The sequence below is a fragment of the Crocodylus siamensis genome, chromosome 10 (genome assembly GCF_052110815.1).
Source record: "Crocodylus siamensis isolate JL-2025a chromosome 10, ASM5211081v1, whole genome shotgun sequence".
NCBI classification, from domain to species: domain Eukaryota; kingdom Metazoa; phylum Chordata; order Crocodylia; family Crocodylidae; genus Crocodylus; species Crocodylus siamensis.
In genome coordinates this window covers 40,901,418-40,921,493 of record NC_143404.1, presented here as the reverse complement: position 1 = coordinate 40,921,493, position 20,076 = coordinate 40,901,418, and the positions used below count along the sequence as shown (strand labels likewise).

The 20,076-nt window shown below is 45.9% G+C and overlaps 1 protein-coding gene across 1 annotated transcript in view; it reads left to right on the top strand.

Annotated features, from left to right (window-relative positions):
- The window catches only part of UQCC1 (ubiquinol-cytochrome c reductase complex assembly factor 1), a 180,355-nt gene that overhangs the window by 102,914 nt on the left and 57,365 nt on the right, over positions 1-20,076 (top strand). The gene's annotated exons all lie outside the window — the stretch shown is intronic.

The window sequence follows — 20,076 nt, the reverse complement described above, 5'->3', positions numbered from 1 at the left end:
GGCTATAAATTACAGATTTCGTGGTTGGTTGCTGGTTTTGTATACATCAGTGTGGTATTCTGTGGGATTTTTGTATATAGTTATTTTTAGGGTGCCATTCTGCACTGTGGTATCTTGAAAGTTGATGTTAGTGTATGAGTATTCCAGAGAGAATTTGGTAGAAGATTGGTAATTGTTGAAGTGGTAGGAGTCAGTAAGCAAGTCTAGTTATTCAGTCCAGATGAATAAAATGTCACCTCTGTAACAGGTTGAGTGCAGATTTGGTGATTTTTTTCCAAGGTGGCTCATGAAGAGGTTGGCTTATCAGCTGGTCCTCTTTATGCCCATAGGTGTGCCCATTGCTTGGAGAAGTGGGACTTGTTGGGGAGGGCCAAATGGATGATTTCTCTGATGTTGTGGTTGCAAATCTGAATATAGTAAGTCTTTTTGCAGGTATTGCTGGCATGCAGTTGTGCCGTCTTAGTATGGGATATAAGCGTACAGGCTGGGTTGCAAGCATGGTCTTCTCAGAGAGATGGCCAGTGTTCCAGATCTTGCTGAGGGAGTCTTTTGGATCTTGTCAAAAATTTGCTGTTTGGGTGACAAGCGTTTTAAAATTTTTCTGAGTCCTCATAGTTCTTCAGTGAGGTATCTCAGTTTAATGTGATGGGTCTGCCATAGTTACCTGTTAGGACAACACAAAGTATATGGTGTGTATTGCTGACTATATGTACAATTTATGCTCTGAAAGGGTTTCCTTAAGGTAAACTTTCTGGAAAGTTTTGCCTCCTTATTGTCACTCAGGCACCAAGTTTGGCCAGTCGGCAAAATCATATATGTACAGCCAGCTCTTCTCTCATGTAATGCAGGCCCTTCTCTAATCAGTCTACATTTTGCCTTCACAGGAGATGGTCGTGTCTGTCTAGATCATGACTTTCAGCCTTTTTAGCTTAAGTGCCCCTGTACAAAACCTTTTTCTCAATTTAGTGACACCCATTGAGCATCACTGAGCTAGAATTTAGCTGGTGATGGGTGAGGGTGGCTGCAGGACCTTACCCTGCTGTGACCTGCTCTTTTTCCACTGTCTGCTTCTCCCTACCCCCAGGTTATACCTGAGGGGACAAGCATAACCCCTGCCACTGCAGATGCTACTGTGGGGTATCGCATACTAGCAACCAGAACCATCTACGTGTGTGGCCCCTCCCACTAGCCTTAGGAGTGTGGGGCAGAGGTGGAAAGGGCTGGCCGAAAAATACAGCTCTACAGTTCCATGTCTGCCTGTTCATCTGCCCACCCATAGCAGAGCATGCTGCTCAGAGCATGGGGATAGCTAGCAGAGAGGGTGCTGTGGTGTTGGAAGGAGAGTAGTGGATGTCTTCAAAAGAACAGTCACAATCACTGCTTGTCTATGGGACTCTTTACATCTTTGCACAGGGACCAGGCACTGTGTTACTTTTAAAAGGATCTTGCAGGGTCCATGTTGAGAGTCACTGTTCTAAATCAGGACTCTGCAACCTGCAGGCCTCAAAGAGGTCCATTCTGGTCTGCATAAATCTAATCCAGCACTGGAGGATCAGTGTCATGGAGCTGTTCCAGGTTGCTCCTTTAGTTGCTGCTCTGCTGCATCTAAGCTTACCCTTGCTGCGGTGGAGCTGGGAATCTGACAAGTAGATGCTTGGAACAGAGATTTCTGGCTCTCAGTGATAACTATGTCATAAACTTGAGTTTATGCCAGCAAAAGGCTGCTGACCCCTGGTTTAGATGATAAAAGTAAATGCAGAGCAATGAGAGGATAGGAGGATCTCCCACTCTTCTTTTCACAGCTTTTTTCAAAGACTCTGCTGAGAAACTAGAAGGAAAATATAGAGGCGTTTAGAGGCATTCTGATACCATTTACCCTCTTGGATTTCTTTTGGTTCACAAGTTTACTCACCTTCCCCAAGAGTTTGGTTGTTCTGCTTTTGGGACATTGCAGCAGCTAAGAACATCCCCTTCTCCTGTTCATGCACACTGATACTTGAGGCTGTGAAAGGAAGAGGAGGGGGATCAGTTTTACAGATTCTCAAAGATTAAACTTTAACTGAAGTTTATTGGAGCAGAAGCTGAACATTTTATTGGATTACACTGTTTAATTTTAAGATGCTTTTGAAATCTTTTAGTGAGGTCTCAGTCAATTTGCTTTTAATTTTAAGACACTTAGTATGATCTCTTCCCCAGCTTTCCCTTTCCCTCTTAGTCTTTTCTGGTTATCATGGGAAATCACCACAAACATAACTAGCATTGCAACCTGCCTCAGCATATCCTTTCTGATTTTATAAAACAGTAGAGTTGTCTGGAGTGCCAAGTGTCTAGTTTTGTTCCCAAGGAAAATTTCAGGATCTGACATTTGTCCTGAGCCATTTCTGACAAAGGAAAGATTGCAGCAGCCTTTTAAGAACTGAAATTCTAAAGGCACAGCTTCCAGGAGGTCAGAAAGTCCCACTCCCTGCTTGACTTGTAGTAGGTGCCTTAAAAAGGGATCTTGGGAGTGAGCTTCTGGCTCCTAAATGCAGGGTTTTATTCTTTGATTGAGGCGGTATAAAGGACAGAAAGTCTCCATTGCCTTTCAGAAATTAACTTATCACATGAGAGAGAAGATGGTTTTCTGGATTAAAATCTGCATCTCTTTGAAATTTGCTTGTCCACTTTAATGTAACTCTAAGGAGAAAAATAAGTTTTTTTGCATTAAAAATGTGTGGATCTTTTTGTAGAAATCAAATCTGAACTCCCACCCTGTTATGTATGTGGAGTTCAATAATGTATAGCTCCTAAAATAATTTTTAGCTTGACAGAGTCTGTGAGGAGTCCTGGGAGCAAATGTTTAGCGTGGGTGATAGATACAGCTAACTGACGCGCAGAAAGCAAAGCAGCTCATTAAGTTTGTCTTGAACACTGTTTAACAGTATTATTTCAAGAAACTTTAAGACATGAAGTTATGGAACCATTAAAAACCCATAGATGATCTTATTTCTAAAAGGCAGTTTGTATAAATTCAGTCAGACCAGGATAACATGTTGACATAAGATAATGCAGTGCTTTAACCCTCTCTCATGGAGGTAGCATAACTTATGCAGAAAATGGGCATTATATTTTATATCGTTGAATAGACAACAATAATTGGATTCCTGCTTGCTCTTAAAAATGCAATATGACCGGGGTTTAAAGTAATACAGTGTGTTGCATTTTATTACTAATATATATCATCTGCAATTTCATCTTGTAGTATTTATTTGTATTATTTCATAAGCTGGTTAAAATTGTTGGGGTCTAAATCTTGCCTACAAAATGTTGGGAACCGCTAGCCTGGGCTCCTTCAGCACTTTTGAGTGTTTGTTAGAGTTAGGAACCAAAACTTGACACAGCTGTAAAAACATACAGAGAGCCTTTGGCCTCAGCAGTTCTAGTACTGCAGGCAGATTTCAGATATAAATTTTACTCTGCTGCCCCTAGTACTAATGAAGTCAGTTTCTTTGGGTGGGTTTGCAGCCAGGTGTGTCCAGTTCTGTGGCTAACCAGTGCTCTTTATTTAATTTTTCCACTTGTGACATTTCTACCAAACTTAAAAAACAAACATAAAAATTGGCTTGATGCAGTGGTTCAAAATGTTAATAGTAGCATTAGGCTGAGTAAAAGACTTCCTTTAGATCCTGTTCTGCCAGAGATCTCCACCTTGTGGCTTATAGTGAGCAGACTTAAACTGTCCAAACTGGGAACTGCTTTAGTCAATACTAGAAGTTGCAGCTATTTTTTTTTCATCAGAGTTCCTCGGGAACAAAAATAACAGGCTGATCAAAATACTGTATTAGTAATTCTTTGTATAAACAGCAAAAAAGCATATTCTCAGCCCCCTGAATCAAGGGTTTCAGCAAAGGTCTTCTCCTTATTGTTAGATCTTTCCTGTTGTTACCAAAGTTCATTACAGAAATTGCACTATATCTCTTCTCTCTTATCTACATTTGTATTTATATCTATCCAACTAGGTGGTGGAAAAAAAACATTCCTAATCTAATAAAGTGTTATTTTAACAAAGACTTGTGTAATATGGAGCAGAGATATTGTTTTGTAGCTGTACATATTAAAAGCTGCAAAAAATGATAGAACAGGAAGGAGCCGTCCAGACCAACATGCCAACCCTGTTTTAATTTATCTTAATCCCACCTTCCTGCTTTCCCACCAGACCACTCAGTCCCCTTCTTTTCCAGAAATACATCTAGGTGTCTTTTCAAGTCATTTATTGGCTCTGCCATGCATAGCACAATAGGGCCTTTGTTTTCCTTTCAGCTATAGCTTTTTATACTCAGTGGCCCACATTCTGCTCTGTTACACTGGTGTGAATTTAAAGTAACACTATTAACATCATCACTGGCATGGATTTAAGTCATTGTAGCTGAATGAAAGCAGAATGTGCCCCACAACTTTGAGCAGTTTTCTATCTTTGTGGGTTTATTTATTATTTAAAAAGGTATTCTGTTTTACAAGAAGAAAAATTCAATTTTATCATAGATTAGCAATATTCTGAGCATTGGAAACCAACCTGGGATTCCAGACTTTTTAATGTCATCTATATTACGTTTTCTTAAATTTGATGCAGTTTAGTTCAAAAGGAAGTTATTCTTCTTGCTAGAGGTTAAAAGATCCAGAATGTTGACCACTCAGAGAAGCCTAGAAATTACTACATCAGTTAGGGTGTTTGAATGAAGTTAGTATTGCAAATTTTGGATTTTTGATGCTTAGGTACATCTTTCCTCAAATTACTTCATTTTAAAATTTTGCCAGTTTTAAAATCTGTTTTTCTCAACAGCTAGAGCAGGGGTGGGCAATTATTTTGGGCAGAGGGCCATTTACTGAGTTTCGGCAAGCCACTGAGGGCCTCATAACAGCCAGCCCAAGGCAGATCAATATTAATTTTCTAAATTTTTTAGGGGGCCTGGGGGCCAGATATGCAGCTTGCAAGGCCATTCTTTTGCCCACCCCTGAGCTAGAGACTCCTTATATCCTTCACCCATATGATACTAACCTTGGTGAACTCACTCTAAACTCAACTAGTGAATGTCAGTGAGAGTAGCTTCACAATACAGTACTTAAAATATGTATTAGAATTTCATTCTAACTATATAAAGCACTGGTTAAATATGTTACACAAGGCATTATAATAAGAGCACGTCAGTTTTAAATTCAGTTTTGAAAGTGCTTTAAAATTCATATGGTATTATTGGAGTGATGTTGTAGCTGTGATGCTCCAGAAACTATGCAAGAGGCAAAGATTTCTTTTATTGGGTCAACTGTGTAGTTGGGATAAAGTTAGACAAGCTTTCGAATGCAAGATATTTTTTCTCAGGTTTGTGGTCACAAGGAGCTAGGCAGAGTATAGACTGCCTATGCCTGGCTCCTTGTGACCAGAGACCTGAGGAAGAATGTATCGCATTCAAAAACTTGTCTAACTTTAAAATTCATGGGCAGAATGAACAAGCCTGATACTTAGCTATTGAGGAAACAAGATCTACTTGTGGAGAAAATTTGGAGTCATTCGGTTTTAGGGTTCCTGAGAAACACCCCTCACACCTAAAGTCTAAAACAGTGTTGTTCAATTTTTGGAATCAGTCCACGTGCCAGATTAAGTGATGCAGGGTCAATCTGTAAGCCAGATTTTGGTCCCCTTGATCTAATATGTATGTGCATAGGTGCTATGCTATGAAAGTAGTTACGCCTCATCAGTGTCTAGGATAGACAATAATTGTTATGTAAATTTGGGGTTATTAAGGAGGGTCTGAAATAAAGTCCATCCCTCAAAAAGTCTGCCTTTAATTTTCTAAAGGTATGGACAGATATGGAGATAGCCGGGTGTGAGCGGGCGGGCCTAACTGCTGCTCCTTGTTATGTGGAGATCTCAGGGACCTCTACCTTGTTCTTCCTCCCTCTTTTCTGCCACGTCTTTGATATGAAGTTGGTTCTCGGGAGTTTAGTTGGTATCTTGAGTGATGATCATATGGATGAGGTCGGTTATCTGCAGGGCTCCACCACCCCCACACCCTGCCCCTTTCCTCTTGGTTGACAAGTCATCTCTTCCTGCTGGTATTGAGTATGAGCCGCCAGTTCTTGGATCCTCTCTGGTCCAGTTGGCTGTGGGCTTCGTAAGGTGTTGTGGCCAGGCCTTCTAGGTAGGTCTTTCCTCCTCAAATGTCTGCACCCTGTTTGTGGTAGTCTTCCTTCTCTTTGGGATCAGCAGATCCTGGAGAGATGAAGTCTCTGTCTGCCAGTCCCAGGATTCACGTTCAGTTGCTACTGGGCCTCAGGTGTTGATTCTTGGGCTTGATTAATCAGAACTCAGGTGTGCAGGGAATCGGGCTTTTCCCTTGCTGTACTTCTCTAATTTGGGATTATTATGCAGCAACACAAAGAAAAACTTCCCAGTCTGTGCTGGGCTTCAGCTCCACTATCCACAGCCACCCTGAGCCAGTGAGCTCATTTTCTCAGTTCCTTCAGGAAAATTTCTTCTTTACCCAGGTCTATCCAGAACCCTCCAAGGCTGGCTGCTGTCAGTGTCCCTTCCCACCCTCTTTTTTGAGGGTGTAGTACTCTTTTCCTGGGGGTACTCCTTTTCCTGGTGCCCCCATCTCCTGTCCCATAAGCCACCCAAAAGCACCCCACTGTCTGGCTTCACTTATCTGGATAGTAGGTCAGGTTGGTTCCTCACTCAGGGTCACAGACTCCCTGGCATGCCATGAGGGTTCAGGTTGCTGGGTCTCAGCTGTGGCAGAACCCTCATCCCAGTCTGGCTGTAGGGTCCCCTCTTCTTCCACACCGAACACTGAGCCCTGCTTGGCATTGTCCCTTTAAATTTCCTGGGCTTTCTTCCTGGGCAGATCAACATGGGCTCTTTGGGGCACATGCTCCCTGGGCCGTGTGTGTGGCCCCTGCTCTCTTCCCTGCACAGCTGGGGAAGTACTGCCTGCCCAAGAGGTTCCTCTCTGGCATCTCCCCAGCAGCCTGACTTCCCCAGCTCCTGCTGGGTGATTTCCCTTCCCCAGAACACCAGGGCAGCACGGCTTGCTTCACCTTCACTGGGTGCAGTCTGAGCCTCCTGGCCCCTTCCCTCTGCATGCTGGGCAGTGCAGTGCTCCTGGACCTGGCCAGGTAAGGTTCTTTTTGTTTTTGGGGGGGGGGGGTTTGTGGGGCTTACAGCCAGTGGGCTAGGACTGGCACCACTCATCTGAGTCCCTCCAGGCACATTTTCCCTGGCTTGGCTCCTCCTGTGGGGTCTAGCAGGTTCTACTCCTTAGCCCCTGCTACACTGGGGATCCTGGTCTTCTCTGTTTAAAAATCCCAAATTCTCTGCTAAAAATCCCAAATTCTCTGATTAAAAACTCCCAAATCCGTGTTTTTCCACAATTAAAGTGAAATGCCACTATATATATATACACACATACGTATCAGTTGAGCGCAATGTTTACTGATATATTTACAGTTTTAAAGCCGCCAACCCTGCCCCACTCCTTCCCTCTCCATTGCTGCCTATCTGTATTCCGGGCCATGTACATGTGTGCACATGCATGCACATGGTGCCCCCTGTGCCCCATTTTCCGCAGCCCTTTGCAAGCTGGAACTTTGCCAGCCTGCAAGAGAAAACCTGTGGTTTCTCATGTTTTTCTCCCTTAAAGGAGAAAATCCGCTTTTTGCCACAGCAAATGGAAAACCCAGATCCTTCGTGATAGCACTTTAAGTGGCTTAAATATGCTATAAAAACTGAGCAGAAAGACGATGCTTAGCACAATGGTGCTAGGAATTGGCCTGAACTATATAAAAATTGGCCCTGGATTTTGAAATACTTCAGTGTATGATACTTCTCATTGTTTGTCTTCCCAGCCAGATTGCAATAGGGTGAATCAACCTATCATCTGCCCCCAAGTGTTGGTTTTCTACCCTCCTACCTACTTTGGATGGCCCTCCTATGACTGCTACCCTGGGGTCATTGGCCCAGGCTCACTGAGTGAGGCCTGAGGCCCAAGGGGCATTAGACTCAGAAGCCCAGTGAGGGAGCTGGGTTCTGAGGCTCTAAAGGGCAGGGAAGAAGCCCCAGTGTGGGGGTGTGGGAAGATAGAATCCCCAGTGAAGTGGGGAAGATGGCCCAGCTAAGGGGCCGAGGAGTAATGACAGATATGGATGTCAGCTCTGAGGCATGGGACATGGTATAAGGGGAGGTTTGGAGTCGTGTAGCATCAGAGCAGTTAAATGAGCCTCTTACCTAGGAAAATCTTCAGTTACAGCAAAGGCATGGCAGCTGAGGCAGGTGGGCCAACATCTGGACTGGCCCCAGGATGACCCATTTGTTACAGAATGGCACACCACAACCACTGTGACCCCAGGAATTTGGCTTTCTGAAAGCCGTGCAAACATCCTTGAGCATCCATTTACCTACCACTTATCCAGCATCTGTGAAATGCACCATCAATTGGAGATGCCACTCAGCAATCCCTGAAAAATGGCTGTCAAAAGTGAACAGTTAACTGATAGCAAAATAGTATCTTGTGGGCACAACTGGGACTGGTATTAATGCTAGGCCAATGCAAAGGTCCTGAAGGTGTGCTAGAAGAGGATGTGTGATGACAGCCAGGTGCCTGGCAGGTGACATGCTCTTGCTATGAGGCACTTTTGAGGACCTGTGCAAGGAATGACTCCACTGAGATGTACTTTGTCACCAATGCTTCAGTGACTGTGATGACATGGACCATGAGGAGCCCCAGGATAACTCTGTGATAACTCTCTGTTATCATAGCACTGACATCCTGTAATCATGTGCAATCATCCCTTAATCATTCTCTCAGCAGCCAGGCCCAGCTGTATTGAGGAAGTGCCTGCACACTCGGACACTGAACCCTCTGGTGAGTAGCTGTGCAACCACACTCTGGCGGCATCACCAGCACTTGTTCTTTCTATTCACCCTCCTTCCCCTTGAGCCACAGGTGCCCAGAATCCCATTATGTGCCAGGTCTAGAGCATGCTGGCCAAGCAGGGCCTGCAAATGTGCTGGTGTTGGGTACTTGGAGCACAGATGTGGGCCAAGTTCTTTTGGGGGCTTCTGCATTCACCTAATGGGAGAAATGTGATATCAGACTGGTGCATTTAGGACTTTTGGGAGTGTACAGGGAGAGTTTATCATCTCTTGAGCCATTAAGAGTGCTAATAGGGCTGATTGTAATCTGTTCTTTAGGGTTTTGACTATCAGTTTGAGCCACAGGCTGCGCTTCTTCCATTCTGCTGATTTATGTACTGTGGGGGTAGGGAGGACAAATATTTGAGAGGACCAGTTGAGACCCCTTTAGGAACCTGGACTGTTAGAAAACTGTTGTTTGGGGTTTTAGTCTCAGTTGGCAAGTTCTTCAGTTAATGGCCATTTAAATGATCAGTTAATTGTCACTCTCTGTGTGGAGGTTAACATGACTAATATCCTTTTCCTCTTTCTGGGTGACAATTGAGCCATAGCTCAGCACTCCATAGATTTCATAGACATTAGGGCTGGAAGGGACCTAACGAGATCATTGGGTCCAGCCCCCTGCCCAAGGGGCAGGAAGTCAGCTGGAGTCAGATGACCCCAGCAAGATAAGCATCCAAACACAACTTGAATGTGTCCAGAGTAGGCACTTGCACCACTTCTGGGGGGAGTCTGTTTCAAACTCTGTACACTTGGACAATAAAGAAGTTTTTCCTTATGTCCAGTCTAAAATGGTCTTCCAGCAGTTTGTGACTGTTGGACCCTAGTCATCCCTAGAGGAGCCGTGGTGAACAGACGTTCTCCCAGATCCTGATGTACATCCCTGATGTACTTAGGGCTGACACCAAGTCCCCTCTGAGCCTACACTTTTCCAAGATGAAGAGTCCTGTGTCTCCCAGGCTCTCATAAGGCCTGCTCTCTTGACCTCTGATCATGCACGTGGCTCTCCTGTGAACTCTCTTGAGCTTCTCCACATTCTTTTTAAAGTGCGGGGCCCAGAATTGGATGTAGCACTCCAGCTGCGGTCTCACCAAGGCCGAGTAAAGTGGGTGAATGACATTTTGGGTCTTGTTTGAGATGCATCAGTAGATGCAAGCCAGGGTTTTATTTGGTTTGCCGACTGTGGGATTGCACTGATGGATCATGTTCATCTTGTGGTCGATCTTGACTCCCAAGTCTCTTTCGGATGTGGTGCTAGTAAGTGAAGCACTGTAGAGCCTATAGGGATGCTGTGGGTTCTTTCACCCAAGGTGGAGAGCAGCTTGCATTTCTCTATATTGAAGGTCATCAGGTTTTTGTTCGAGCACCCTGCGAGTCTGTCCAAGTCGGGCTGAATCCTCAGCCTATCCTCTAGTGTAACTGCGCTTCCCCACACTTCGGTGTCATCTGCGAATTTAGCCAGTCTGCCACCCGAATCCAGATTATTAATAAATATATTAAAAAGTACTGGTCTGAGTACTGAACCCTGAGGGATGCCACTGGACATCATGCACCATGTTGACTTGGTTTCATGCCCGTAGTTGGTAGCTATTGCTACCCAGACCTGAGAGAACTGCAAGACCACGGGAGGTTATTCCCCCACTGTCCCTTCCATTACCAGCCACGCTGTTCCTTCCTCCCCTCCTCCAATTATTAGCCATACTGAACACCCACAACCCCCAAACCTCCCATGTATTTTTGGTCACCTTGTTACCCACCTCTCTCATTGCTCCAGATTAGCCATGGTAACTGTCTTCTCGTACTGGAAATCTCTCATAGCCTTACAAATAGAAGTGCATTTGCACAAAGCCATGGGCCCTGCTTGCCCCCCCCCCCACACACATTTTCTGACTGCTGAAGGTACACATAATGGGTAGGTCCCGGACTGGGGGCTCTCTGCAGTTTTGAAAAACAGACAGCTAAAACTGCAGCCTGTCCATCCAGTAAGTTTTTTCCCTTGGAACTATGTTTTTCAAATTGCCTGGGAATGGTAGTAGGCTGTAACTTAAACATGATGGCATGCAGACAAGGGGAAATTTCTTGGTGTTTTACTGACAGCAGAGAATATACAATACGAGCATTCTGGCTTCAGCAGGGAGACTTTGTAGGATATGTGCAAGGGGGCTTCAGAAGGAAGTGGCCAGCAAGTGACAGGGATCAGGCCCCAGGGCCCCACACTGCCTCTCTCCAGTTCCATGGACTGAGATAGGGCCATGGGACCTTGTGCTGCCTCTGGCTGATCCAGTGTGCTGGGATTGGGGCCCCATGCTGCCTCTGTCCTATTCTGTGTTCCAGGATGATGCCCCAGGGCCCGCACTGCCTTTGTTCTGGCTTCCATGCTGAAATCAGGGGCCCACACCGCCTCTGTCCACTCCCAATTTCCAGGATTGGGCCCTGGGAACCTGCACTGCCCCTGCCTGGTCCCATGCACCAGGATCAGGGTCCTGGGCCCCACACTGCCACTATCTGGCCCCACGTGCCTCGATTAGGGCCTCAGTCCTGCCCTATGCTATATTGGGCACCCACTGTAGTACACTGGGAGTCCTGCTGGCCAGATGACATAGTGCCAGTGGCCGGATCTGGCCTGTGGGCTAGGGCACCCCAATCTAGACTACTCTGACTCACTCTGGAGGAAGATATCCTAAGCTAGGCACACAGGGATCTTCCAGGCATAACAGAGCCCCCATGGTGTTCTCATTGAGAACACCATGGGGGCTTCGGGGGCAAGGCAAGTAGGCTATGAAGATGATAATGGACAGCCTCCATGTGAAGAGGGAAATGCAACATACTGTCATAGCCACCCTCAACTAGAAGACTTACTGCATCCAAGGAGTGCTGTCTTGCTTCTTATGTCCTTATCTGTCTTCCCTAAGCCCAGGTTTACCATCCAAGCCAAGGCCTACACATTGTAGTCCCAAACTCCTCCCCCTCCCAGGACACACATTTTATGCTCTGGAGAGTTCCTCCTATCACTTCTCTCCCATTCCACATCTTCTAGTCCAGGTCTTCTCTGTCTCAAGTTCAAAACTTTCTGTGTTGTCCCAGCTATAATGAGAGCAAGTCCCAACCTTCTTTTGTCAAGCCTGTTGTAACCCTGCCCCTTTTCTTCCTCCCAGCCCTGCATTTTAGCCATCATTTCCATACCATCTTTGTCTGCTGAAAGGCCCTGTATCCCTTTCTCTAGTAAGTATGGGAGTGTTACTGAGCAATGGCCTTCTAAGAAGGCTTAGGGCTATAGAGAGAGAAGTAGCTCCTTTCAACCTCACGGGGTCTTGGCCAGTATTTGTGTGGGGAAGAAATATGGTGGCAAACTCCACAGTTATTTGGCATCTGCTCAGCTGGTAGTTTCAACTAGTTTCTTGGTGATTTATCAGTATTAACAAAAAAAATCTCGGGTGAATAACCCCACTTGACTGCAGGAGTGGTTTTACACTGTGCTGTCCTCATCCCATGGGTTTCCTACTTGTCCACACCATGCTTTCCCTTTCAGGCCACTCCCCCAGGCTTGCCCCCTCCCCCCACAAGCCCTATTCCTCTCATCCCACCATGGGCCCCCAAAGTAGGGCCACTGTTTGCCACCCAGCAGTGTTACAGGAAGATGGGAAGTAACAGGGAGGCTTGGGAAAGGAGTCACAAAGCCCTTGGAAGAGCTAACTTTGGGGTGCTGCATTCCTACTAAGACACCAGGTGGTGCTGCTATGCTCTGTGTTTCAACACTGCATCAAGCGTGTTTTCCGACTGATGAACTTCAGAAGCTCTGTGTTTTTACGGAACTGTTTTGTGGAGTTCTTTTTGTTTTGGGATTTCTGGAGAGCACAATTTTCAGAGTTATTTACAGGCAGCTGGCAACCTTGGCTCTGAGCCACAGTGAACTAGGTAATAGATGGGAATGTGGGTGCCATTCGTGGCCCTAGAGCTGTTTGGAAAGGCCATGTGAGCAAATCTGGCTACGATGCCCTGAAGAATCAGGGGGACCATTGTCCCAGCACTTTCTGGGGAGCAGAGCACACCTACCAGATAGCTAATTCAACAGAAGGAGTTAGTGATACACCAGAGGCTATCAGGGGTTGCCAGCTTCCAGATGATAACTGTTACCCATTTCTCTGAATTCATGGTACCTTTATGTTGGTGGTTTGGTTACAACAGGTGGGGTTATGACAAGATTGAAAAAAGAAGGTTGGGCTTGCTCTCATTATGACTGGGACAACACAGGGAAAGCTTTGGACTTGATACAGAGTGGTCCTGGACTAGAAGATGTGGAATGGGGGGAGAAGTGATAGGAAGAACTGTCCAGAGCACAAAATGTGCATCCTGGGACGGGGAGGAGTTTGAGACTATGGGTGGGTAGCTTTGGCTTGGAGTGGTGGTAAACCTGGCTTGTTTCTGGAGTGATGGGACCAGCATGGCTCAGATGTTGAGGTAAGTGGCCCTGCTCATCTTGAAGTTCTGCCACCACTGCTCACTGTTGCAGGTCTTCAGGACTGTCTGCTGTTACCAGCTGCTACTTGTCTCTGGACTAACCATGGCAGTAGATAGGTCTGCAAGTGGTCCTAGAGAAGCCTATCCTACTTGGAGTTCTTTATTTCTTACTCCTTAGGCCTGTTGCTCTCAGACATGCAGAACAAGAGGAAACAGCTTTCCCATGTCAGGGTCTTTGAACTTTGAATTTCTGCACTTGAGGCACGCACACCAACTGGTAGACTTGCCTCAAGAAAATATGGCAGTTGGATGCACTCACTCTGCCATAGGACTGAGGGCAGGACCAGTGCATCATGATTTTGCTCAATCAGACATTTCAGGGCCAGGAGATGATTTTTGCTGGGAATACCATGCATGCCAAACTGATCAGCCCTCCTGATGTGATACTGATTAAGCCTGCAACAGCAGGAAACTTATTACAGAAGCTCGTGGGATGGTGGTGGTGGAGGGGATCAATTGTCCACAAGAACTCTGTACTTTCTACTTGACAGGGCTCAAAAGTCTACAAGAAATTATGTCTGAAAGGGATGCTGGAATCCCTGCTCACCAGCTTCCTATCTGTGGTGTTGCAACAACAGCATTAATTCCAGCATTACTTATGAATTTGTACAATAGTGACATGCTCCAAATTAGAAGTGCTTCAAATAAGAGGAGAATTTGAAATCCTTTATGTTTATGTCTGTTCATATCTACGTGTTCTAGAATCAGACACAGAGTACTGAAATATACCAGTGTAGGTAAGAATAAAGACTTTCCATACATAATAGCAATAATAGCAATTCTTGCAAGACCTAGGATTTTAGAAACTGTTCAGATATGACCTTGTCTAGAGGCTGACAGAAAGAGCTAGTCAAAGTAGCCCATTTATGGTGTGTGCTGACTGGTTTAGGTAATCCTGGCTTCCTTTTAGACCGTCTGGAGTTTCCAGCGGGCAACACTGAGGAAGTATCCACATCTAGAGTATGCTTGTCCTTCCATGGCTGCCCCCACATCATGTCCCTCTCTTTATTCATGTCTCTCTCATTGAGGCCAGTTCCCATGCTAAAACTGATTTTACCAAAGGGTCTTTCAGCCCTTCCAGAACATGGAAGTTATTTGTCAAAACTCAAACACTGGCAAACTAAGAAATGGAGATTTAAAATTACATTCCCATATACTAGGCAAGGGGGTTTTGGTAATACCCCAATAGCATCATTGGGAAAGATGTTAGATAAGCACTCAGGCATGAAGCTCTCTTCTTCAGGTTTGTCCAGAAGAAGAGAGCAGGGGAGTTGGCGAGAGGACTGCCGAGTGTAGGGAAGTGGGGGTGTGGAATGCTGCTTGCACACTGTCTGAAGTGGCACATGGGGCTAATGCCCCTTTTCTCCTGCCCTAGTGAAGCTACTGATCTGGTTCTGCAGATAAAACAAGTTACCTTGAAGTTCTATTTAACATGATGTTACTTTGGGATTAGAAAGTGTTTCATTGTTGCAGAAAAAGATGAATACGGTGACCAGCTTCACTGCAAAACATTTGGGTTTTTTATGTTTCTGCATTGATTGAATCTTCACTAACAATTATACTATTCCTAAATAAACATTTTTATTATTGCTACTTTCAATTCCCCTCTTAATCAGGATTTTTTTAAAAACAGGCTTTGTTTTGAAATTTCGGTTTTCCAATATTAATATTCATAAACAATTCATATATTTAATATTTCCTTTCAGGCCTGTAACTTTATTGTTTTCAGCTTTGTGAAATCAAACTTTTTAAAACACCAAGAAAAATATAAGGGGGGGGGTGTGCGCATGTGTGGTTTGTTGGGTTAATATTCTGAATTGAATTAGGTTTTGATGATTTGCACCTAGGCAACTACAGTTTTATTATTATTATTTCAGTGATTGTTCTAACTTCTATAGCAGAATAAGGTCTAGAGAAGAATAAGCTCATACTCATTTCAATATATCTTGTATTAGAAGAGCGAGATAGTTAGCCCTTTTAAGGGCATAGGAGCAATCTATCCCTGTACAACTGAAGACTGGAAAGTGCAACAGGAGATTAGCCTGGATAGACAGCAATTTCTTCAGTATGTTGACACTCAAAAACAAATCCTACAAAAAGTGGAAACTTGGACATAGTACTAGGGCAGAACAGGTTAGAGTTTACTTAGAGAAGCTAGATCATGGATCAGCAACATTTTTGGGCAGTGTCAAAAACACCCGCAACTTTGACTTGTAAGATGCCAGGGGCAGGTGGCGGGGGAGCCATGAGGGGCCTGATCCTTGTTGTGTTAGTTCAGCCCTGGCCCCTTCTCCGAGGTGCAAGTGCCAAACAAAATGCCTTCTCATGCCATGCTCTGGCACACATGCTGGGGGTTTGCCTACCCTTGAGATAGGGTGCAACCCCTCCAGCCGTGCTAACTGAAAGCATCTAAGATATCAAAGGAATTGCCTGAGGTAATTTCAGAGCCGTTAGCTATTACCTTTAAGAAGTACTGGAGGTTGGGTACGGTCCTGGATGATTGGAAAAGGAAAAATATAGTGCCCATCTTTAAGAAAGGGAAGGAGGAGGTTCTGGGGATTTACAGACCAATGAGCCTGACCTTGAGCCAGTCCTCAAGGAATCTATTGTAAAGCATATATAGGAGAACAAGGTAATCAGGAACAGCCAGCATGGATTCACGAACACTATGTTGTGTTTGACCAATCTGATAAGGTTCTGCAGATAGGGGGAGAGTAGTGGATGTGATATACTGTCCTTGACTTTAGCAGGGCTTTTGGTGCTGTCTCCCACAACATTCTCATTAACTAGCTAAAGAAATACAGATTGAATGAAAGTAGCATAAGCTGGATATATAATTGGTTGGATCATCATACTCAGTGGGTGCAACTACACATCGCTGTATGGTGTCCTTGTTACTGCGCTGTGCTTTAGTACTTCCAAAAAGGAAGTACTAAAGCACAGCGCAGTAACTGCCCATGCTATGCCATGCATGCAGCACACAGTTAGTTTTAGCTGCTACGGGAGAGTGCTGCTATGGTGAAGTACCTGCCAGTCATGTGTAGACACACGTGATCACTGCATCACTGTAGCACACTACACATCACCGTAGCACATCATTACAGTGACATAGGGTGGCATGTAGACACACCCAGTGAGTAGTCGTCAGTGGCTCAATGTCTGGCTGTCTAGTTGGGAGGTGGTATCCGGTGGAGTTCTTCACAGGTCTGCCCTGGGTCTGGAATGGTTCAATATCTTTATTAATGATTTGGACGATAGCAAATTTGTAGATGACATAAAGTTGGTTAGAGCTATAAGCACTCTAACCAGCAGCAGGGATTCTGGGTAGGCCTAGGATCCAGAATGACCTGGATAGGCTGAAAAATGATCCAGAAATGGAATTCAGTAAGGACAAGTACAAAGCCTTACACTTGGGATAGAATAATCACATGTACAAATACAGAATGGGGAAAGATTGGCTAGGCTACAGTACTGCAGAGAAGGATCCGGGGGTTACGTGAGTTGACCATAAGCTGAATAAAAGTCAACAGTGTGCTGAAAGAGCTAGGATGACTTAGTCTGGAGAAAAGAAGACTGTGCAGGATTTGATAACAATCTTCAGGTACCTGAAGGACAGTTATAGAGAGGATGAAGATGGGCTTTTATCTGTGGATGTAAGGGTCAGGACAAGGAACAATGGCCTTAAATTGCAGTAGGGGAAATTTAGGTTGGAGATTAGGAAAAAAGGCATTGATTCTGTCAAGTCTATAAAGGGTCACATTACCCTGGATTTAGTATCAGAAGATTATGGTCCATAATTCTGTGGACTCCAAGGATATGTTTAGTAAGCCACCTTTGACCTCCAGTGTCTGTTGCCCTGCTAATGCTTTTTTTTCTTGCATGTTACAGATATTTAAGTAGTTTCTTCTTTCATCTTCCCTTATCTAGTTTGTCTCTTTGTAGCAGAACCCTACAAGTATCACTTCTTGTCATTTATTAGTTAGAGCCTTTATCTACAGCATACCAAGTCTGACTTGTTAAATCAGTACTATTTATTCATTGTGTAAAAATCCTTGCAGAACTCTCAGCTTGTACAAAACACAGAAGCCTGCCTTTTTTGCACTCATTTGACATGAGGATATCACATTGACATTCCCCACACTCACTTGCCTCCCCATTAAATACTTCAGTGGTGGCAAAAGTTAAAAGTAAATGAGAACAGCGTCTTCTGAGCAAATTAATACATTTCTCAAATATATATACAGTACCCAGTTGGTGTTATATCGCTGGTGAGGTTAGTTTGGTGTTCAGAACTGTGATACTTCACTGGCTTGAGGTTAGATTTGAGAGGAGGATCAGTTCAGTGATTATTCCCTGTTCCTTCCAACCTCAGTGGTTCTTATATATAAGACAGTTTGAGTTTGAATCTGTAAGCTGGGTTGTTCCCAGATTATTTTTCTCCTTAAACAGCCTTTTTTGTTCTAGGAGAAAAAGCCTGAACATCTGTATGCTCATGATTTTTCCTTGGAGAGCAGCAAATCTCTAAGGAGAAACTATGTCTATACGAGCCCAGTAGCATGTTTACCTTTGGCCTCCCTTTTTGAGCACAGCTTAATTGACCACTGCTTTTTGGGCTATCCTGACCTCTGGCTGCTTTATACTCTGACTTTCCCATAAATTGTGCAGGGAAAAGCAACCTATTCAAAGTATGCTTAATTTATTATTCAGTTTATTTAAGTTTTAATTCTCTAAGTAACAGCTTATTGTGCAACTAATTACTTCCAACCTTTGTTCCTCACTCTAGCTGTCATAGATTTCATAGACATTAGGACTGGAAAGGACCTTGGAAGATCATCTAGTCCAGCCCCTGGCCCGAAGGGCAGGAAGTCAGCTGGGGTCATAGGATCCCAGCAAGATAAGCATCCAATTTGCTCTTGAAGGTGTTCAGTCTAGGTGTTTGAACCACCTCAGATGATAGGCTATTCCAGACCTTGGGGGCTCAGACAGTAAATGTCCAGCCTGAAACAGTTTTGCAGTAGTTTATAACTGTTCAACCTCGTCATCCCTTGGGGCGCTCTGGTGAACAAACGTTCCCCCAGATCCTAGTGGTCACCCCGATAAACTTATAGGTGGCCATTAGATCACCCCAAGCCTGCGCTTTTCCAAGCTAAAAAGCCCCATGGCCCTCAGCCTGTTGTTGTAATGTCTGTTTTCCTGACCTCCAGTTATGCGTGTGGCTCTTCTCTGGACTCTCAAGTTTCTCCACATCCTTTTTGAATTGTGGGTCCCAAAACAATGCGGTACTCCAGCTGTGGCCTCACCAAGGCTGATGATTATAAAGGGAGAATGACGTCCCGGGATTTGCTTGAGAAGCATCTCTGGGTGCAAGCCAGAGTTTTGGTCACTTTATTAGCCGCAGCATCGCATTGCAGGCTCACGTTCATCTTGTGGTCAATGATGACCCCCAAGTCTCTTTCTTCTGTAGTGCTAGCCAGCGTGGCATTGTTGAGCCTATAAGGATGCTGCAGGTTTGTCCTCCAAAGGTGGAGAACCTTGCATTTTTTGCTGTTAAACACCATGAGGTTCTCGTCTGCCCATTTGCTGAGCTTGTCCAGGTCAGCCTGGATCACTCTCCTGTCCTCAAGTGTGGATGCTTTGCCTCAGAGTTTGGTGTCATCGGCCAACTTTGCCAGTCCGCTTCTGACTCCAATGTTGTGAGGGGGCCAAGGCCCCAGGGGGCGAGGGTCGGGTGAGGAACACCGGAGTTCCGCCTAACTTCCGGGGCCCGACCCGGAAGTTTGGCCGGGGGCTTAGCGCTTCCTGGAACTCGGACCGGGCCGGACCGGGACCGGCCCGGGAGAATAAAAGGAGCCCACCTACCCCAAGCAGGAGAAGACTGAGGCTCCAGCCAGAGCCTGCACCGGGAGCTGCGGAGCCGGGAGCCGGCGGCAGCGAAGCCAGGAGCCGCGGAGCCGGGAGCCACGCGGCAGGAGCCGGCGGCAGCGAAGCCGGGAGCTGTGGAGCCGGGAGCTGAGGAGCCAGGAGCCACACGGCAGGAGCCGGCGGCAGTGAAGCCGCGGAGCCGGGAGCCACGCGGCAGGAGCCGGCGGCGGCAGCGCGGGGAGCTGCGGAGCCCAGGACCACACCGCAGGAGCCAGCGGGGCCGGGAGCTGTGGAGCCAGAGGCGGTAGCGACTCTAGACGACGAACTGGTAACAAGGGGGCTGGCGGCAGCCGCGCCGGAGGAGACCGGAACGGGAGGTTCTGACGGAGGGACCCTTCTCCGGCGGCTGCGGGCAGTTTGGCCGCGGAAGAAGACCCGCGGGCAGGGAGGTAAGCCTCGCAACCCCCCCGGGTCTCGAGAGACAGTCAATAGGGGTAAGGACACCCCGGACCCATAGGAGCTAGCTGCACCTGGATAGACCAGGTGCCGTAAGGACTCCTGAAGAGGGTCCGGCAGTGTGAGGGCGGTACCCCACTGCAGGACTAGGACACGGACAAGGGAGCCCCTGACGGAGGCTAACCCTGGAGGACCGGGCGAGGGTGTAGGGGAGGAGGAGCCCTCAGGACCCCTGGACCTTGGAGAAGAGGTACCCTATCTGGACCGCCAGCTTCCCCGTATGGGTGAACCCC